Source organism: Camelus dromedarius, chromosome 23, assembly GCF_036321535.1.
Source record: "Camelus dromedarius isolate mCamDro1 chromosome 23, mCamDro1.pat, whole genome shotgun sequence".
Taxonomy (NCBI): domain Eukaryota; kingdom Metazoa; phylum Chordata; class Mammalia; order Artiodactyla; family Camelidae; genus Camelus; species Camelus dromedarius.
In genome coordinates this window covers 32639509-32659727 of record NC_087458.1, presented here as the reverse complement: position 1 = coordinate 32659727, position 20219 = coordinate 32639509, and the positions used below count along the sequence as shown (strand labels likewise).

Here is a 20219-nt window from a genome sequence, read left to right as displayed (position 1 = left end):
CCGGAGCCTCATTCTGCATCTTGGGATTCAGCATCTCATCTATAAGCAAAGGGATGAGACTATCCCAGGACACGCTGCCCATCAGTAATGAAATGAGATCCATGTAAAGAAAGTTTCCCAGTTGCCACATTTAAAAAGTAAACAAAGAACTAAACAAACAAACAAAAACAAATACTAGAAACTGATTTTAAGAACAGATCTTACTTATTCTACTGTATGTAAAATACTATCATTTTGACATGTAATCAATATAGAAAGTAACAAGATAGTTTACATTCTTTTTCCTAGACAAGTCTCAGCATCTGATGTGCATTTGACCTACAGCACCTCTCAGCTCAGACCAGCCTCCTCCCCAGAGCTCCTAGCATCAGTGGCTGTGGCTAATCTATTGGACAGCAACTCCAAGTGTCCCACCAGGGTTCCTGTCTGAAAAGTGGGAGGCAGTGTCCACACTAACCCTAAAAGGATCTCTCTGAAACAAAGGCGGATTCACTTTTAAATGTCTGTAAACCGGCGGGCTGCACCTCCCTCCACCCTTGGCTACTAGACAGCCCTCTTCCTTGTAGATCCCTTTCTGGATGTAGGGAAGCAACCTGGCACAGAACCAGGGCGGGCGTGCCGCCAGGTAAATTACCTTCAGTCTGTGTCCAGTCCCATGAAGTCCTCCTTCTCAAAGAGGATGCAGAGGAGCGGGATCTTGTCCCCAGAGTTGTCGGGGGCCCCATCCAGCCACTTAGACTTGAGCGAGATGAAGAGTGACTCAGTGAAGCCCTCGATCCTCTTCACCACACTGCAGTCCTTGTAGATTGAACGCCACGTCGGTGCGTGTCTGCTCGGCTACCTCCCCATGCAGCACAAAGACAAAGAGCTGCGAGTCATTAAGCGTGGTGCCATACAGCTCCTCTGCATGTGGAGCTTATCGAAGGCCTTGGCCAAGAGGCAGTCCGCAATGGTGACAAGGCCCACGACCTTGCGGTTGGTCTGGAGTTCGCTCCACCCATTCTCGGGCGCATAGTGGTGCCTATAGTAGATACAGAGTGCCCACTGGGAGCCGCAGGGGATGATCCGGTTCACCAAGGAGATTTGCTTATAAATGCAAAAGAAATTCTCCTCTGAGATGATCCCAACGGCTTGGACCACCACGGGGAGAGTCTTGTAGTCCTCAGCACTCTGAACGTAGTCAGGGATGCTCGTGTTGCAGGCCCTGCAGAGAGGGGAGAGGAGATCGAAGTACATACTGTGCTGCGGGCTGCGGGCCCCTCTGGATTGCGGTGACCTGGTGTGTACCAGCCAGAAGGCAAGGGAAGTCCAAGCAAAGCTGGGGGTACAGTTTGTCCTCAGAGTCTGCACATGGCTACCGTAGCTCGGATCACATTACCCAGCTTTTGGTCTAGGCTTCCGGGCCCTGCAGAGAAGGATCATTTATTGTTTACTGTACCAAGCACCTAGCCAGACCCTTATGCATAGTCAGTCCTCAAAACTGCTGAATAAAGAAATGAACAAAGGAACTGCTTTCCCGAACCCGCTTCAGCAGAATATAAACAAAAGAACCACAGTGGGATCAAAACATCTGGATTTCAACTCCAATTTATTTGAACTCCTAAGTTGCAGAATAATGGATAAGAAAACTTGCCTTGGGGAGGAGGGCACAGTTCAGTGGTGAGCACGTGCTTAGCAAGTACAAGGTCCTGGGTTCAATCCCCAGTACCTCATTTTAAAAAATGAAACAAATAAATAAATCTAATTACTCTCCTCAAAAAATATTTTTTAATTCAAAATTCAAAAAACACCTTGCAATTGACACAACATTGTAAACTTGAGTATACTTCAATTAAAAAAAAATCCGTGCCTTACAAGAATATATCTGGATTATGGATATGTAAAATGTAAAATGCCTAGGGTTCCACCTGCATAAAAAATGGGAACTGTACAAATTTACTATCCCTCCTTTATGAACTATATTTCCTTTGGGGGGTTTATAACTTCGCAGAGCTAATTTTCTCAGATTAAAAAAGAAAATATTACCTGATTATCAGTACTGCTGAAGAATCAGATAACCCTATGAAAGCATCTGACCCACTGAGGTTAGTCAATAAAAGTTTGTTGAATGAATGAATAAACAAGCAAAGTGAATGCTGCTGCCTGCCACAGACCATCATATTGGTACTGCCTGGAAATTCCAAGCCCACATTCCACCTGACTCTACATTAACCATGTGGGTGACCTGGGCATGCCTGTGTGCTTCTCTAAGACCCAGGTTAATCATGAATAGAAATGAGGGCAATAACACAAACCTCAAAGGGTTAGTGAGTCAGTAATGTATTGTATCCCAACTTTGCAAGGTGGAACCATTAAGGAAAATTGGGCAAAAGACCATAGGCCCTCTCCATATAATCTCTTACGACTACATGGGAATCTACATTACATCTTAAAATAAAAAGTCTAATTTTTTAAAGAGGCTATTGAGGTTAAATGAGCTCACAGTCTCAAATAAGGAACACACAGTACAAATAGAACAATGCCCAGCCCATGAGATACACTCAGTTAAATTTCAAACTGAACCCACTTGTCCCTCCAACTTAAGAGCACGAGGATGTGTCCTCGTGGCCAGAGGACATTGCACCTGAAACTAACAAAGCTAATGTTCCCCACTTCCAACAGCCCCTGTCACCACCCTAGGTCTTATTTTGTATTCATAATTTTTTTTTCTTTTTATTAAATAGAAACCCCTAGTTGCATAGCCTTCAGGTCACCAAAAACTGACCACACAGATCATGATGGCAGCCTTTCTTGGTGAAACAATAAAATGAAAAGCCATTTCCACAAGGCCTTTGTGTAAATATACTAGGGAACTTCATCCTGGACTGAGAGGAAGAGGACTGGGGTGGGGGGGCAATCTGAGGCACACAGACCCATGGGCCACCTGTCCCATTGATGGACTTTAGACTCAACCCTCACTCCCCAGAAACTTCAAAATACACACAGACAGATTGCTATGGACAAGATTTTTTTTTTTTTTCGAAGAAATCCCTGACTCCTTAGCAGGTCTTGTTTCTACCGAGACACAAATGGTTTATGTGTATAATGTTTCACAAAAGCCTTAAAATATTATCACCCCAACTTGACACATTAAGAAACTGAGGGAGAGAGGTTTATCACATTGTGCAAGATTAGAGAGAGGCCACGTCAGTCACCGTATTTAAACCCAAGCCCCTACTCCAGTGCTCACACTAGAAAGTGTGACATACTGACCCTTTCCTGCTTTTTCCTTGCAATAAATCACTGAAGAGTCTTTTCTATGACACCTGGAATCACAATCACATCAATTTTCCACAAAGAGCTATGTCACTCCTTGGAGGACTTATCAAAATCTAAATTGTTGGGATGGGAGGAGAGATTTGCATTTTTTGTTTCTCAAAGGAAACATGGCTTAAAAAGAAACTGAAAAGGACTTATCTAGTCTAAACCCTCATTGTGCAGAGAAGGAAATGGAGGCTCAGAAGAGATGAGGAAAGGGCCTTATTAACAGATATTGCCTCAGCATAGCACCAAACCTTCCCTCGGCACTTCTGGGGGAGGATCTGGGAGGCCCAGGAGAATATGTGTTAGAAAAAGGAAAGAGAAGAAGCATACACGTCCTTGTATCTACAACACAATACCATGAATTTCCACCAAATTACCCAGTATGGGTGCAGCCAATATTAAGGTGGGCTAAACAGATTATAGAAACCTGGAATTCTCAACCATAGTGGAAATTCCAACATTTAATATGCTTTTTTCCTAGTTCAAGCATCAGCTCAGTGGGCGCTCCATACCAGGGACGACACTAGGCCTGGAGTTCTCCCAAATACAGATCTCTATTACCACGTGTGCAAAACACATAGAGGCCCACCAGAAAAAAAAACGCCCACAGATAAGATGGAATTACTGAAACTGAAAGCAGCCAACCAGCATATATTACTACGAAAAACGGTGCTGCCAGAAATGGATTCATGTAGATAGAAAGCAAACTGTGTTTAGCAGGCAGGAAAGGGGGGATTAACAGATACACATTAATAAATATAAAATAAATGACAAGGACCTACTATATAGCACAGAGAACTATATTCAATTTCTTGTAATGAGTTGTACTAAGAACAATCTAAAACATGTATATACATATGAATATGTTTATAACTGAATCTCTGTTGTACACCTGAAACTAACATTGAAAATTGACTACACTTCAATGAAAATAATTTAAAAAATAAGTAAAAATAAAAGCAACGCCATTAAGAAAAAAATAGAAGAAAACTCTAATCCCCTTAGCAGTAGGTGGTGGAGAATTCTGGTTGCAAGCACCAAGTCCACTGGATCACTCCAGCACTGACTGAAATCTTTCTCACCATCAGAGAGTTACTTGGCTTCACTGAGGTTACTTTTGTCTCCTGTGAAAGGCAACAGTTGCAACTAACGATGTATAGAATCTCATCATTCACAAGCCCCAAAATTAGTGAGGACTTCCCATGGGCCAGGCTCTGGACAGATGAAAAGATAGGATCCCAGATTTATTCATGCGTAGAAGAAGTTTAAGCCATAAAGACATTAATTCTTCCTGTCTTGATAGACAGTTTCAATGCAATTCTGATTAGAATACCAACCAGATATTTCATGGAATGTAACAAGTTAATTTAGGGTCAGGAACAGCCAAGAAACTTCTTTAGAACCACCACTGGGGAAGGGTAGTTAGGTCATTCATTTCCACTGTTCTTTCTGAAGTGATGAAAACGTTCTAGAATAATAATGGTTGCACCACTGTGAATATGCTAAACGCTGCTGAATTGTACCATTTAAATGGATGGACTTCACAGTGTGTGAAGAATATCACAATAAAGCTGTTATATGAAAAAATATTTCTTGACAATTATTTTTCACTCTATACAACTAGTCTGCCCCACAATTTAAGAAAAAGAAAAAACCAAAACAAACCAAACTGTGCCAGGAGCTCTTTAGGACTGCAATGTCCCTAGGTCTTCAACGCCTCTGGTGGTGCTGTTCCTGTTAACACATACTAGCTGGGCTGGACTACTTAGGGACTGTAACTGTATTCCTAAAATCAGCGGTCACATGTTTCACTCTGGGAGAGGGAAGGAAGGAGGATGTCGCAGCCTCATGCCTTCAGTTCATTTCTAACTGAACAAAGCCCTGCTTTCAACACTGTAATCCCTCTCACTACAAAAACACGTGTCATCAACAAGCACCGCCATCATAAAAACTGAAAGTGTTCAAGGTACTTACCTGGGGCAGAAACACTGAGGGAGGAGAAGGAAGCTCCCTCAGCACTGGCGCTCCCTTTTCCTGACTCCACCAGGAGAAGCTGGGCTTTACAGCTGGAGACTCTCAGCCCGGGGAGCAGCACCCACGCTGCTGAGCTTGTCCTCAGGGAGCGGGAAAGGGAGAGGAGGGGAGCCCCGGGGTCGCGGGGCAGGGAAAGTGGCGGTGTGTGGACGCGGGCTGCAGCCCCGCTCGGAGGCCAGCTCCAGCCCCAGCTGCCCGCCCCCGTTTGGGTCCACAGACCCCGCCTGCCCAGGACACAGCCCTCCCAGGGGCAGGGACGGGCCGGCAGCCGAGGAGAGGAAGCCCGGGAGGAGAGGACTCACGAGCGGGAGAGGGGAAGGGGACGCCAGCCGCGGACTCAGGGGAGCCCGGCTGGGGCGAGAGGCGGCAGGTGCACACCTGGCCCTGGGCAGCTGTGGCCGGGGCGCCGGGGCAGGTGGTGCGATCAGAGGTGCCTGGTCCAAGGAATTCAGCTGAACACACGCTGACTCACGCCCTCGTGTGCTGTGACACGCAGACCGCCCTCCCGCAGCCGCCTGACCCCTTTCCCGGGAGACCCCAACTTGCACTTCCACAGCAAGAGGCCCAGGCTTCTGGAAGGAGCCAAAGCCTACAGGGAGACAGAGTTGAGAAGCCTTTGGGGCCGATTCCCGGCTTGGAGCTGGGGCTTCCAACCCGGCGGTCCAGCGTGCACCGACTTTGCATGCGCAGGAGGACCAGGGATCCTCTTGGTTCTGCGAGAAAAGCTGGGGCAGCAATGGAGGGATAAGATGGGAGAAGGAGGAGAGGAGGGGAAAGTGGAGTGAAACAGATGGACAGGAGGTGCAGAGAGAAGGGAGGGATCTGGAGAGGGGAGGGGAGTAGTGGAGATGGGGAGAAAAATCTTTACCTCTGGGGGCACCACAAAGGAGGAGGCAGTCCTGCCTCTGTACCCTTCTCTAACACTTCAAGGCCCGCAGCTCAAGTTTTACCTCCCTGGTCCAGCCCTCCAGCCAAGGCCTCTGCAGAACCCCTACAGGGATCACACCCGTTGCCCCCACGCAGAGCTGGGTTTTCTGTTGCTCTGGGAACCAAGCGCCCGAAGGTGTTGTCGCTCAGAACTACCTTGGGAAGAGTACATATTCAGCTTTTACACGCTGGGAAACAGGCAGGCACGATCTCTGCCTTGGCTCCACTGTCCCAGTTGTTGGGCTGGTGGGGAGCGGGAGGTAGATCAGAGCCCCAGACAGAGCAGACTGCCTCAGTGTTGGTGCATAGTCCCTATCCCTCCTGGGTAAACCACACCCCACCCTAGTGGAACCATCAAGGGCTCACAGTAGTTCCCTGGGTGTGGGAAAGATGTCCTCAGTTCCAGTGCCCAGCTTGCTAGGTAGATAGGAGTGTTACCGAGTCCAAATTCATTCTCCTCAGTTTAGGACAGGCCAATAAGTTCGGAGACCAGGTGTTGGGGCATGGAATAGCAAGTTTCTGTAGACCTAGATGGCAAACTAATGTCCTGGAAAACCATCTCCCCAAGTCAGAATTCAGGCTCCTTTCCTACGTGCTTAGTTGTAGCAAACTTCTTGGTGTAGGAATTCTTTGTTTTTAGAATCCTTTGTTCTTGCAGCTATCTGCCTGGGTCAAATCTCTGTAAACCTCCAGCAAAACAAACGTTATTTTCTATTCTGCAACTTGTAATCATTTTATGAATGAAAAAGTGCTAATATCCTTAAAGGGCAGAGCCTTCAGAATAGGCTGTCCTGTATATTTCAGGCTCTAGGCAACATTTTTATACAAGCAAGATGAAGCCTTGGAGGCAGAGCACAGGGTTAAAATCAAAGGAATAGATCTAATATGGAGACAGATTTGTTCTTTTCTGTTACCGGGGAAGAAGCCACTTCAGTATTTACATGACTTTAAGTTAAATATAACTAAAACTTTAAAGGAATTTACATACATAGGTGGGAATGTGCATAGCATATCTGGAAAATCACACAAAGATTAGTAAACAGTGGCATCTCCAGGGAGGGCTGAAAGAACAGGGGATGAGGGAAAACTTCTTTCACTTGTGTATTTTTGTGCTCTGTTTGAATTTTTTTAACCACATGCATGTATTTCTTTTTCAGTAAAAAAAATTGTAATGGAGCAAAGGAGTAACTAGCACAGCAAATACAGCAGCCATGGAATCACTGAACCATCACTTTTGACTTAAGCCAGGAACCATTTATTGACTCTCTCCTATGTGCCCAGTGCTGTTTTAAGTATTCCATTATTATTATTATTATTATTAATTATTATTAATAATAATAATAATAATAATAATAATTATTATTATTATTATTATTATTAATTTTATAAAATTGTAACATGCTATCCCTCACCCCTGCCCTTGGTTTGTGTAAAACCCACTGAGTTTTTATTGAGTTTTTTCCAAGGTGTAGGGATGAGTTGTAAACAGAACACATTTTCAGGGCAAAAGAATCGGAGTGATTTCCAGCAAGCCAGATATCTATGAAGAGTTTGTTATAGAGGCGCCCAGAGGCTGAGAGAGAAAGCCTCCAGGACCCTATAAAAAGCTGCCCAAAGTGCCTTCTCCATGGTACTACTGAAGTAGGAAAGAACAAATCTGACTCCATATTAGATCTGTTCCTTTGACTTTAACAAAGCCAAGTTAATATGCTCCAGTCTTTTCATGGGTTATGATGTCACAGAGGAGACGGACAGGTCAACAAGGAACCACTCTGCCGTGATCACGGAGCCAGGGAACGGGAAGGGCGGCAAGACGTATGATGCATCCTCAGCTGTGCCTGCGCTTCTAGGCAGGTACCCAAAGTCACCTCGACAAGGTGTCAAATGCTTGTGACCACGTCCTCATCACCTGACATGAATTAAAGAGAAATGGAAACCTATAAAATTCCAATACACTTGGTGGGTACACCATCCAAAGAACAAAGTCACAGTTTGACAACTGGCCATCAGAGTTCCCTGGGATTCATTCTTGGAGAACCTTAAAAACCACTCCTCTGTCCTCAAGGACTGCTGAATATTTGTCCTATTTTTGGCTCAGGGATGGAGCTCATTCAAGTGAACTTCAATGTCTGCACAGATTTGACTGTCTTTGTCCAGGTTCACTTGTCCATTCTAAAGAGGCTTGAGCTAAGTCCATCCTCCATAAGATCTGTTCCCTCCAGTGAAAACTCATCGAGCCTGCAATTAAAAGCCAACTGAACAAGACTCTCCTCAGCTAAAAAGTTCACCCACTCTTCACTGATTTCTTAATCTCCTTTCCTAGCTAATTGCAACAGACTAACAACTCCCTCCACCAAGCTCCCCAACTATGTCAGTTTGTCTCCCCAAACAGAAAGTGAGGTCCATAAAAGAGGTGACTCCATAGTCACCTCTGAATTCCTAGCATACAGTAATGTCAATAAATAGAACTATGATTATGGCTTCTTTCCTTTAAAACCTTTCTGGTTATTTGAATGAGACCTTGGAAGAGAGGTGTTTGCGGTCCAGTATCTTGATCCACAAGACTCTGGAGGCCTTTTTCGGAATGGCTGTTCACTGATCCATTCAAAACACAATTTCTCATTCCAGGAGTAGCTGTGTTTTTCTGCCAGGAGTTTGTGGTCACTCTCATGCCAGAACAGCTTTAAATTATATCCCTACTTTGGATTTGTTATTTTCCCCTCTCCCAACAAAATTGACTTTCCTTACTTTCTTGCCTTGAGGAATTTTTTTTTCTTAGTTCACCCTTTAGTAAACCAGGCTTCTCAGGATCTGCTTGGCCTTACATAAGATCAGCCACTCAACTCCCATTGTGAGAGGCTTGGGGCTCAACTCCTGCCCTCCTGTCAGGGCATTTGAAACCCAGCTCAGGAGCCAAACGGCCCCCCAAGCGCTTCTAATGCTCGCTTACTTCCCAGAATCCCTTTCTTGTTTGTCTTGGATTCTGAGTATTTCCCCTCACTTTCTTGGCAATTAGCTGTGCAGCTGGAAAGATGAGGAAGGAAGGTTTTATTTCTTAATCAGCATTTTAAGGAACTTATGTAATGAAGGTTTTAACGAGTTTCTATATCACTCCATTGCCGAGACAGGAAACACACTAGATATTTTCTAAATTTAGGTATCATGTGCATTTTTTCTTTGCTTTTCTTTTCTTAACTAACAGATACTGTTTAATTAAAAAAAATAAGGCCCCAAATAGGATAGAACCTTGAAATGGCATACAAAATTAAAGGGCAAAGACAGAAAAATGAGAAATACTCTACAAAGTTAATAAAATACATACATAATGGATCAGAGCAGCAATTCTCAGTAACAGCTAATTGAAACATAACCATGAGGTAGAACTTCTCTCCTGTCAGGAGATGGCCAACAGAAAATAGAATTAAAACAACAAACTGAAATTCTACGTCTGGCAAGGTACAGAAGGCTACCAGCTAAATGTGTCTTCTTCTGGAAAAGAGGGAGGCCCACCAGCTCTTTAATGTGGAGCCAGAGCCCAGGGGAGGGCGGTGAAGAACCGCCCTGTAAGTACCCAATTAGGAAAGTGGGTGATGAATAAAGAGACGTGAGCTTTCATGACAGAGATGATACTACTATTCACTTGTCCTGTAAAGTATGTCTTCACGTTCAGTGATCAATACCTCGGCGTCCTCAGGGATTGAGATTATAGGAAAATGTACAGCCTGAGCCCAGACCTCCTCTTTGAGCTCGTGACATTGCACTTAGATGTCTCAAGGGCACCTCCAACTCCACCTGCAAAGAGCTGACTTCATGGATCTCCTCCCATAGCCGTCCTGCCCAGGGCCACTGGTTGGGGGGCAAGGTCTCTCTGCCTCTCCCAGCTCAGGCCCATCACTCACAGATGTGACTGGACCCATCCTTCAGGGCCCAGATTTCCTCAGTCACCGAGCCCCACCACCCACACCTGACCTACCAGGTACTCACTGGAACTCACTCAGCACTGACTTTGTGCTGGGGTCCATGCTGCACACTGTGAACACGTTATCTCCCTGGATCTCCACAGCAGTCCTGGGAAGTCGGTACGTCACTGCTTTAATTGATTAGATAAATTGTTTCACTTCCTTGAGTGTGTCATCCAAAGTGAAACGGCTACTAAGCCACAAACATGGGACTGAAAACCACTTGAAAATTGAACACTGCTACACCTCGCAGCCACCCTACTCTGACTCATCACATCACCTCCTGCCGAGCCTTCTAAATGTTTCCCAGCATTCTACAATACAAAAGTGATCTATGAGAGCACCCTACTCCCCTATTTAAAATCTGTCAATGACGGTCCACTGCCCTTAAGAGAAAGCCCCACTGGGCCTGAGAACAGCCCAATGGCCCGGCATCCTCATTCCCTGCACGACCACGCCACCTCACCCACAACGCAGCTCTACACTGGCCATGACCAAGACAGGGATGCTGACTCCGTACAACCTGGGGCTCATCTCACTCGAACAATGATCACCTTCTTCAGTGGTCACCCTCTTCATTGCTGACTCTCAAAAAAATGTTTTTTCAGGATGAATCAATATCTTTTTCCTCACAACTTCCAGTCATTGATAATGAGCTCCCCCCAAAAGAGAGAAGACCTAATTCTCAGTCTCCTTATCTGTAAAGTGAGAATAACAAGGAAATATGTGAGGTTTTAAGAGAAATAATATTCATGTGAGGCTGAGGGACAATTCCACCATACAGTAAGCGCTCAATATGTGCTTACTTAAAATTAATAAGAATATATTCCATTCCAGCAAACTTAAATCAACGTTTTATGGCTTTGTCCAACAGACTACAGACAAACTGTTGGATGAAACCCTTTGAGCAGATCAGCACAAGCGTACAGGGAGAGGTAAGCGCTGACTCCATTTACAGCTGCAGCCAACCAGCACTATGGGGCGGGGGCAGTTTGCTCAAACTCTTACATGTTGCTTGAGCATTTAGTTGTCATTATTGAATAAACATGTGTAGTTTAGTCAAAGCTCCTGAAACATAAATCTTCAAAGATTGATGCAAATTGGGTTTCAAGTACAACACTCTCTCTAGAAATTATTTGAAAATGATAATCTTAGCTCCTCTGCACATCAAAAGGGCATGTTCTTAATGTATCTGACTAAATACACCGGAAGAGTTGTTTAAAAGAAATTAAGATAAAGCCATCCTGAATAAGCTGTCAGTATCATCTACACAAAGCCCCACCCAAGGGTCTCATTTGTCATTTCTCACTTCCACATAGGTGTTCATGTAGCCTAACTTGGGTCTTGGTTTCTTATAACACAGGGTTGGGAAGAGATGTGGATAGATTTATGTAGCAAATTTAAACCTAGGGTATTTGTTGTGTAGGAATCCTAGAAATAAACAAATTGATATATAGTCTGCCTGAAGAAGCCTAGCCTTTCCATTTACAACAGCATTAAAAATAAAATGAGAGATACATTTAACAAAAATTTACAAGATTTGTACTTTGAACATTTTGAAGTATCACCGAAGAAAACTTTAAAAGATTTACATATATGGAAGGCATCCCATGTTCATGGAATAGTAGACAATATTGTTAAAAATGTTAAGACTCCCCAAAGTGATCTACAAATTCAGTGGAATCGCTATCAAAATTCCAGCTGAATTCTTTTCAAAAATTGAAAAACTGATGCCAAAATTCATATGGAAGTGCAAGGGGACCAGGACAGACAAAACAATCTTGAAAAAGAAGAACAAAGTTGGAGGACTCACTTTAAAGTTTACTAAAAAGCTATAGTACTCAAGTCAGTGTAGTGCTGGCATAAGTTTGGATAAATAAGTCAATGTGACACAATAAAACCCAGAGGGGAAAAAGTTACATTTACAGTCAGTTTTCCACAAGAGTGCCAACAACACTCCATTGAAAGAATAGTCTATTCAACAAATGGTGCAAGGACAGCTGGGTATCTGCAGGCAAAAGAATGAATATGGAATCTGGACCCCCCATAATGTATATAACAAATAAAAATTAATTCAAAATGGATCACAGACAGAAACATAATAACTAAACCTATAAACTTTCTAAAAGAAGACACAGTATAAATCTTTGTGGTCCTAGGATAGGTTTTGGTTTCCTAGATAGAATACCAAGAGCAGAAGTGACAGACGATAAAGGCAGATAAACTGGACTTCATCAAAGTTAAAACCTTTTTCTTACAAAGGACATCATCAAGAAAGTGAAATTACAGGGGAAGGTTGTTTCTAAGGGATAGAGTGCGTGCTTAGCAAGAAAAATAAAATAAATCAATACATCTAATTACCTCCCCTATAAAGAAATTGTTTTAATGTTTAAGAAAACTAAAGTGAAATGAGAATCTGCAGAATAGGAGAAAAATTTTGCAAAGCATATATCTAATAAGAGACTAGTATCCAGGATATATAACAAATGCTTACAACTGAACAAGACAAAGAAAATCGACCCAATTTTTAAATTTGCCAAGGATTTAAATAGATACACAAATGTCCAATAAGCATATGAAAAGATGCTCAGCATCACTAGCCAAATCAGTATCAAAATGCGATCTCATTTTACACCCAATAGGATGGTTATAATCAAACATGGACAATAACAAGTGTCCTTCAGGAGGAAGAGATACCTTATATGTGGCCATTGGAAAGGGACAATGGTGCAGCTTCTTTGCAGAAGTCTGGTGTTTCCTCAAAAGTTTAGAGTTATATGGCTCAGCAATTCCCCTCCTACATATTGAGCCATCCCTCAGTATCCTCGGGGGGTTGATTTCTGGAACCCCCACCCTGGATTCAATAATCCAAGGATGTTCGAGTCTCTTTACAATCAGCCATCTGGATCCATGAAGTGGAAACTACACATAAGGTGGGCCAACTCTACACCCAAAAGAATGAAAACATATTCTCACAAAAAACTTGTACATCAATATTCATAGTAGCCAAAAGTTACAAACAATATCCATCCATCAATGAATGTATAAACAAAATTACCAAGCATAGTCCCACAAAGTTTTGGTCTTTGAATCTTTGACAAAGGAGGTGAGAACATACAATAGAATAAAGATAGCCTCTTCAGCAAATGGTGTAGGGAAAACTGGACAGCTGCATGTAAATCAATGAAGTTAGACTACTCCTTCACAGCATACACAAAAATAAATTCAAAATGGCTTAAAGACTTAAATATGTAGACAAGACGCTATAAACTTCTTAGACGAAAAGATAGGCAAATCATCTGACATACATCTCAGCAATGTTCTCCTAGAGCAGTCTACTCAAGCAATAGAAATACAAGCAAATATATATAAGTGGGATCTAATTAAACTTACAAGCTTTTGAACAGCAAAGGAAACAGTAAGCAAAACAAAAAAACAACCTATGGAATGGAAGAAAATATTTGCAATGAATTAAACTGACAAGGGCCTAATTCCCAGAATATGTAAACACCTTTTACACTTGATAAGAAAGAAAAACAAACAATTCAATCCAGAAATGGGCAGAAGACCTAAACAAACATTTCTCCAATGAAAACATACAAATGGCCAATAGGCACATGAAAAAATGCTCAATATCATTATCAGAGAAATGCAAATCAAAACTGCAATCAAGTATCACCTCTCACCAGTCAGAATAGCCATCATTCAGAAGTTCACAAACAATAAATGCTGGAGAGGCTGTGGAGAATAGGGAACGCTCCTACATTGTGGTGAGAATGCAGTTTGGTGGAGCCATTGTGGAAAACACTATAGATGTTCCTCAAAAGACAAAAAATTGACCTCTCATATGACCCAGAAATCCCACTCCTGGGCTTATATCCAGAAGTAACCCTAATTCAAAAAGACACCTACACCCCAATGTTCAGAGCAGCACTATTTACAATAGCAAGACATGGAAATAACCTAAATGTCCACTGACAGATGACTGGATAAAGAGGTTGTAGTATATTTGTACATTAGACTACTATTCATCCATAAAAAAATAATAAATTAATGCCATTTGCAGCAGCATGAATGGACTTGGAGAATGACATTCTAAGTGAAGTAAGCCAGAAAGAGAAAGAAAAATACCATATGAGATCGCTCACATGTGGAATCTAAAAAAAAATAAAACAACCAACAAACAAAAAGATAAAGTTATCTACAGAACAGAAACAGACACAGAGACATAGAAACCAAACTATGGTTACCAGAGGGGAGAGGGTATGGGAAGGAATAAATTGGGAGTTCAAGATTTGCAGATACCGACTATGTATAGAATAAACGGCAAATTTATACTGTATAGCACAGGAAAATATATTTAGTATCTTATAGTAAATTATGTTTAAAAAGAATGTGAAAATGAATACAGGTATGTTCCTATATAACTGAAGTGTTGTGTTGTACACAAGAAACTGATGCAGCATTATAAACTGACTAGACTTCAATTAAAATATGTTTAAATAGACCAAAAACGAACAAAAAGAAAAAGGATATTATCAAACAAAAGAATAAAGTACTGATTCAGGCTACAACATGGATGAACCTTCAAACTTTATGCTAAAAAAAGCCAGACACAAAAGGGCTAATTGTGCCCTTTTAGGTGAACTGTATCTAAGCGTTTATTGTACTATTCCTATAAATTTTCCGGAGGTTTGAATTCAATCAAAATCAAAATAAAATGTATTATTCATTAAAAACATAAAACGATTCCTCACAGGAGGGCTTTAATTATTAAATGCAGAAATGCATGTAAAGCTCCTGGAACAACAATTTGCATGTCCACAGACAGTCACTGCTGTCACTGCCACTCTGGGGGTGGTGCCAGCGCTGATGAGACCTGCCTCCACTTGCGGCCCTGCAGGCAGGAGTGAGGGCCTGGGCTCTGACAGGCAGGGTGAGCGTGAACCTGGGTCAGACACAGCCACGCCCCAGACTCTGCGATAACCAGCTTTCTTATACAAACTTCTCCATGTAACATAAACACACTACAGGGATGTATCTTACAACACAGGGAATATAGCCAATGTTTTACAAAAACTATAAAAGGAGCATAACATTAAAAATTGTGCATATATTTAACACCCTGATACTTATATCATATTGTAAATCAGCTATAACTTTATAAAAAATTAAAAAAGTGATTTTAAAATGTTTTCCCTTTAATATTCCATTCGGTTTTTAAGTAACTACTAAACAGCTTAGAATGTATAAAAGCATTTAAGTGTGATAAATTTGTTTACATATATATTTACTTTCAACTTCCTGCTAAAAGAGAATTTAAACAATTTTTTAAACACAGCTTAACAACCATAACAACAAAAAGACAAAAGTGACAGTGAAGAGAAAAAGGAGATTCAATACTTAAATGAAACCAGGGGGAGGTAAAGTCATAAAAATGGATGCCATGAAGTCAGGGTAAGTGTTAAAGGCCGACTAGAAATTCAGCTGTAAGATTCTTGGCAGCTAAAGCAAAAAGAAAAAGATGATGAGGTGGTGGTAGAGCTCAGTGGTAGAGCGAGTGCTTAGCATGCACGGGGTTCTGGGGTCAAGCCCCAGGGCCTCCACTAACAGATAAATACACCTAATTGCTTAACCCCCAAAAAGAGCCCCAAAGAAAAGGAAAAGAGAAATTTCTTTATGAAAGATATCTGATATTAAATTTCGATTAAATACTTAAAAAATAAATAGAAAAAGATGAGTGACACAAGCGATAATGCCCGTGAGATAAATCTGCGGTGGCTGCTGGCAAGTCCCCATGTCCCACGTGGGAAAATCTGAAACATCCTTCTCACCACTCAGAGTCATCCTCAGCCCACACCACCCCTCCCCCTGTTAAATGCAGGAGCCCAAGCAGGGCCTGGCCTTTGCTCTCTCTGTGTCACCACAGTGAGACAGGATGGAAGGGGCCAGAGCACAGCCATTCAAGGAAGGCCACAGTAATTAACATCAAAATGGTGAAGCATTCAACCCCCAATAGGCCTTGAGGCTCAGGATGAAGAGATTTAACTTCTAGCAGAACTTGAGCATCATTATACACCCACTATAATAGTAACATGGTGAATAACACAACCCCAGGCATCATGGCAGTCTCAAGGCTAGCCAAAAAAGGTCAAATGGTGGGAAATGGCCAACTCCCTGGGAATTCCAACCCCTTGCCCTTAGGCAGGTCCTTCTACTTATTAGCATATGAAACCACCAAGCCCATGAAAACCAGCAACACAGCACCACCTCGCGGGCACCCCTCCCTCTCCCTCTTTGGAGAAGGCCCACACTCTGTCTGTGGAGTGTGTACCTACTTTTTTTTTAGTTAGCATTAAAGATTTTTATTTCAAAATACAGACGTTTTCTAAGCATTACAGCCAACAGATGACACTTAAAATTCAGCAACGCTTTGTTTACGCTTTAGCCATAGTTCTAACAGATTTCATGCTCAAAAAAAACAAAAAAAAAGAGAAAGAAGAAATTGAAAATAATAAAAAACCCTGCCATATTTGAAAGAATTAAGATCAACTATAGTCAAATTTCAAGTAAAAATGCATTTCACACAAAATAGAGAAAATGCTCAGAAAGGGTTTTATATCTGGAACCATTCCTTGAAAACTTCCTCACATTCTTTTTTTTTTTTTTACATTTTTTATTGATTTATAATCATTTCACAATGTTGTATCAAATTCCAGTATTCAGCACAATTTTTCAGTCATACATGCACATATTAACACTCATTGTCACACTTTTTTCTCTGTTAGTTACCATAACACTTTGTGTAAATTTCCCTGTGCTGTACAGTATAATCTTGTTTATCTATTCTACAATTTTGATATCCCAGTACCTACTTTTAATCTGAGCATCAAACCCCAAAACCTCGTGGTGTTTCTCTTGCCTTTCAATGTATCTATCTGAATAAATCTACCTTTACTCAACAGAGGCTTGGTTTTGAATTCTTTCCTGCATGAAACCAAGGACCCACATCGGACGGGGCACATTCCAGGGGCTCAACCAAAGCCTGGGGCACAGCCCTTCTCATGCCCCATGTTTTTTTTGTATCAACAGGACTGGATTTTGAAGGGAGCTCTGAGGACCCAGCTAAGGGACAGAAGCAGCCCCTAGGGCTCGAATTGGCGGGCAGCCCCTCCCCCAGCAGGGGCCTGGGGTCTGCTCAGTTCTCTGTGGTTCTCTGTTGTGCTGACTCCCCAGCCAGAGAGAGTTCTCCCTAGGCCTATCCCCACAAAACCCTTCTCTCCAAAATACAAGCACATCATGTCACAGTCCTCTTGTTCAACCAGGAAATATTCAGCCCACATTTTCCTTCCCAAGTAAAAACCTAACTGTCCTCCCTCCGATCCCACCACTTCTTTCTTTGTGAGAACTCTGCACTCCCAACACACCATCGTGAACGCAGGTGCCTTGCTGGTTGGGACCGAGATGTTTCAGTCTCACACAGCCTGCGTCCTTTCACTTTACCCTTGCTACCTTAAAAAAGTCTTTCCTGAGTCTCCCACCCAACTGATTCTGAACTTCAAAAAGTGCTGAGTTTACGGTCACTATGTGCATACTTCCCTGCTTTTGGCTAGGTTTCCTTCTCAAGATCTTCATTAAGGAGCTGCATCAAGACGTCTTAAAGAGGCTATTCTTACATCTGAGCAGATGAGCCTGCATAAAATTTAAATGGCTTTGAAGAGAGAGTTAACCAGGGACAGAGAGGTCGCAGGTCCTAGTCAAGAGTGTCATGAGGCAAAATGTTCTTCAAAGGCTCAGAGTGGCTTCTGAACACGGAGTCAGAAGGGAGGAGGTGCCAGGCAGTGAGTGGGGTGAGTGACACAGGGTACGCTTCCCAGCTGGGGAAGAAATGGTTTTTTTTCTATTTTTCCAAAAAATTTCTTACTATCTTTTTCTCCTATTGTCACATACCATTTCCTATGAATTAAGAAAATCAATGTCAGTCATTTGGGCCACTTGGGAGAAGCTACATGATGCCATTCACAGGGCTGGGGCATGAGAGCCACACCAGTCTAAGTTGAAAGACAAGCGGGGTTATTTCCATGGTGATCACGGGCATGCAGCAAATTTCCCAGCTTCAATGACCTCATCTCAAAGGTGGGGCCAATAAAACTACCTAGCAAAATGCATGATGATTATGGCCAACATCTGTTTACTAGGTAAGTGACCGTGACAGCTGCCACTTAATGGGGAATGAGAATGATCAACGAGGCCCAGTCTACCTGGTCACAAGCACCCTGCCTTCCTGCCTTGGTGCAGCAGCAGAGCTTGATTAGCTGAGATGAACGCCCCCAGAGCAGCCCCGACGAGAAAGATCCCAGCGCTGCACTGCGAGGCCTGTTCCTTTCCTTCTCAGAGCTGATCACAGTTTGCAGTCATCTGTTTTTATGTTTATCACTTTTGTAACTGCCTCCCCTCCGGAGTTTTGCTCAAGGAGCACAGGGCCAGGTGTGTCTTGCTACCTGCTGGATATTCTGTGCTGGGTGACAATCGACCCCACATCTGGCTCTGGTGCTTAACGAAGAGGGTAGAAGGCCCAGGGGCCCATGCCAAATCGAGGCACCTGCACCCAAAATTATGGTCTGACTTTGGGCAAATTACACAGTCTTCTTTACCCTGAGATTCCTCATCTGTCCATGAAAATAACTGCCCATGGCACACAGAGTTACAAGGATTAATAGAAATCACCAAATTCACAACGTATTCAAGGGGCCACCAGTGCGCCCTCAACAGACACATGCTGTCTTTACGGCTCTGACACACGCGAAGCGGGGCGGCCGCACACAGTGAACACTGCTAAGTGCCAGTGTGTTAAGTGCTTCATGTGTGCTCTAATACTCTTTACAACTTACAACAATCCCAGGAACCAAAGAGTATTATCATGCGCATTTCACAGAATCACCAACAGGTTAAGAGAGGTTACATTCTATTCCAAGGCCCTATGGTGAGGAAATGGCGATTTAAACCTGAATCTGGGCCCAGACGTGGGCTCCATCTCTCTCCCATCCACCTGACCACTTGCCTATGAAATCCACCTGTCCAATACACAATTTCCAGCTGGCCAGCTCTTAAATGCATTGTGTTCCAACTTTTGTCAATGTTGGTTAATTACCATAAATTGTTCTCAGAAACCACTACCGAAAAGAAAGGTGGAATCACGTCCCTGCCCACAAAGGAGAGGAAATCTGCCTTGCCTTCTCCTGTAATGTGCAGAAAGCCTTCCCTACACCACCAAATCATTTTGTATCCTTCCTCCATGTTTATGTTTGCACGCAGCTTATTAAAGTAGAAGGTACCTGCAGTAATTCCATCTCGGTTGCTTTCCAAGGTTGCAGATTATCCATAGTCAGTCTGTGAAAGAAATTATTACAATGTGAATGAAAATACTGCAACCATGTCAGTAAACAAAGAATGCTGAAACCAAGTCATCAGCGGCTGCCAACACACCCCAGCAAGGACAGGCCTGCAGCCCAGCCTTTCAGCCACTCACAGTGGTGCCCTCTGAGCAGACTCAGAATAAGAAAGGACAGGATATTAGCCCTAGATAGCTAGGTGTTTGTCTAAAGAAGGAATTCAGTGAGTCCAAATGTTTGCTTCCTCCCATACATAGAAAAGCACTAAATTCTTGAACTTGACATACCTGGCTTTCTTTAGATAACAAGCAATCTTTTATTGTTCCAACTTCCTGGTCTTTGTTGTAAAGCTCCTATATATCCTAGTTCCTCCCGAACCTCTTCTGAGCAGTCCCTCAGAGAGATCTGAGAGGCTGTCATCCCAGGTCAAGTCCTCCTGCCAAATAAATCATAACTCTTAACTTTTAGGCTGCACATGTATTTCAGTCAAAAGTTTTGGAAACCATGAAAGGACCCAGAGCAGACTTCTCTCCAGCTGAACTCTCCGAGGAACTGGAGCCTTGGTACCAGCAGTGGCCCTTTGTGCCCGTCTGCCTCCTCGGGG

The 20219-nt window shown here is 42.9% G+C and overlaps 1 long non-coding RNA gene across 2 annotated transcripts in view; it reads right to left on the bottom strand.

Annotated features, from left to right (window-relative positions):
* LOC135319027 (uncharacterized) overlaps positions 1 to 19948 on the bottom strand; it is a 50619-nt gene extending 30671 nt beyond the window's left edge. Inside the window, exons 1-2 of one of the 2 annotated variants that reach the window (XR_010377594.1) lie at positions 19903 to 19948; positions 19559 to 19613 (exon numbers count right to left, since the gene is read on the bottom strand). This is a non-coding gene — a long non-coding RNA (uncharacterized LOC135319027). Of the gene's footprint in view, positions 1 to 634; positions 842 to 19558; positions 19614 to 19902 lie in introns of those variants that run through there. The other variant, XR_010377596.1, reaches the window with a different exon arrangement.
* Between the last annotated feature and the right edge of the window lie 271 nt (positions 19949 to 20219).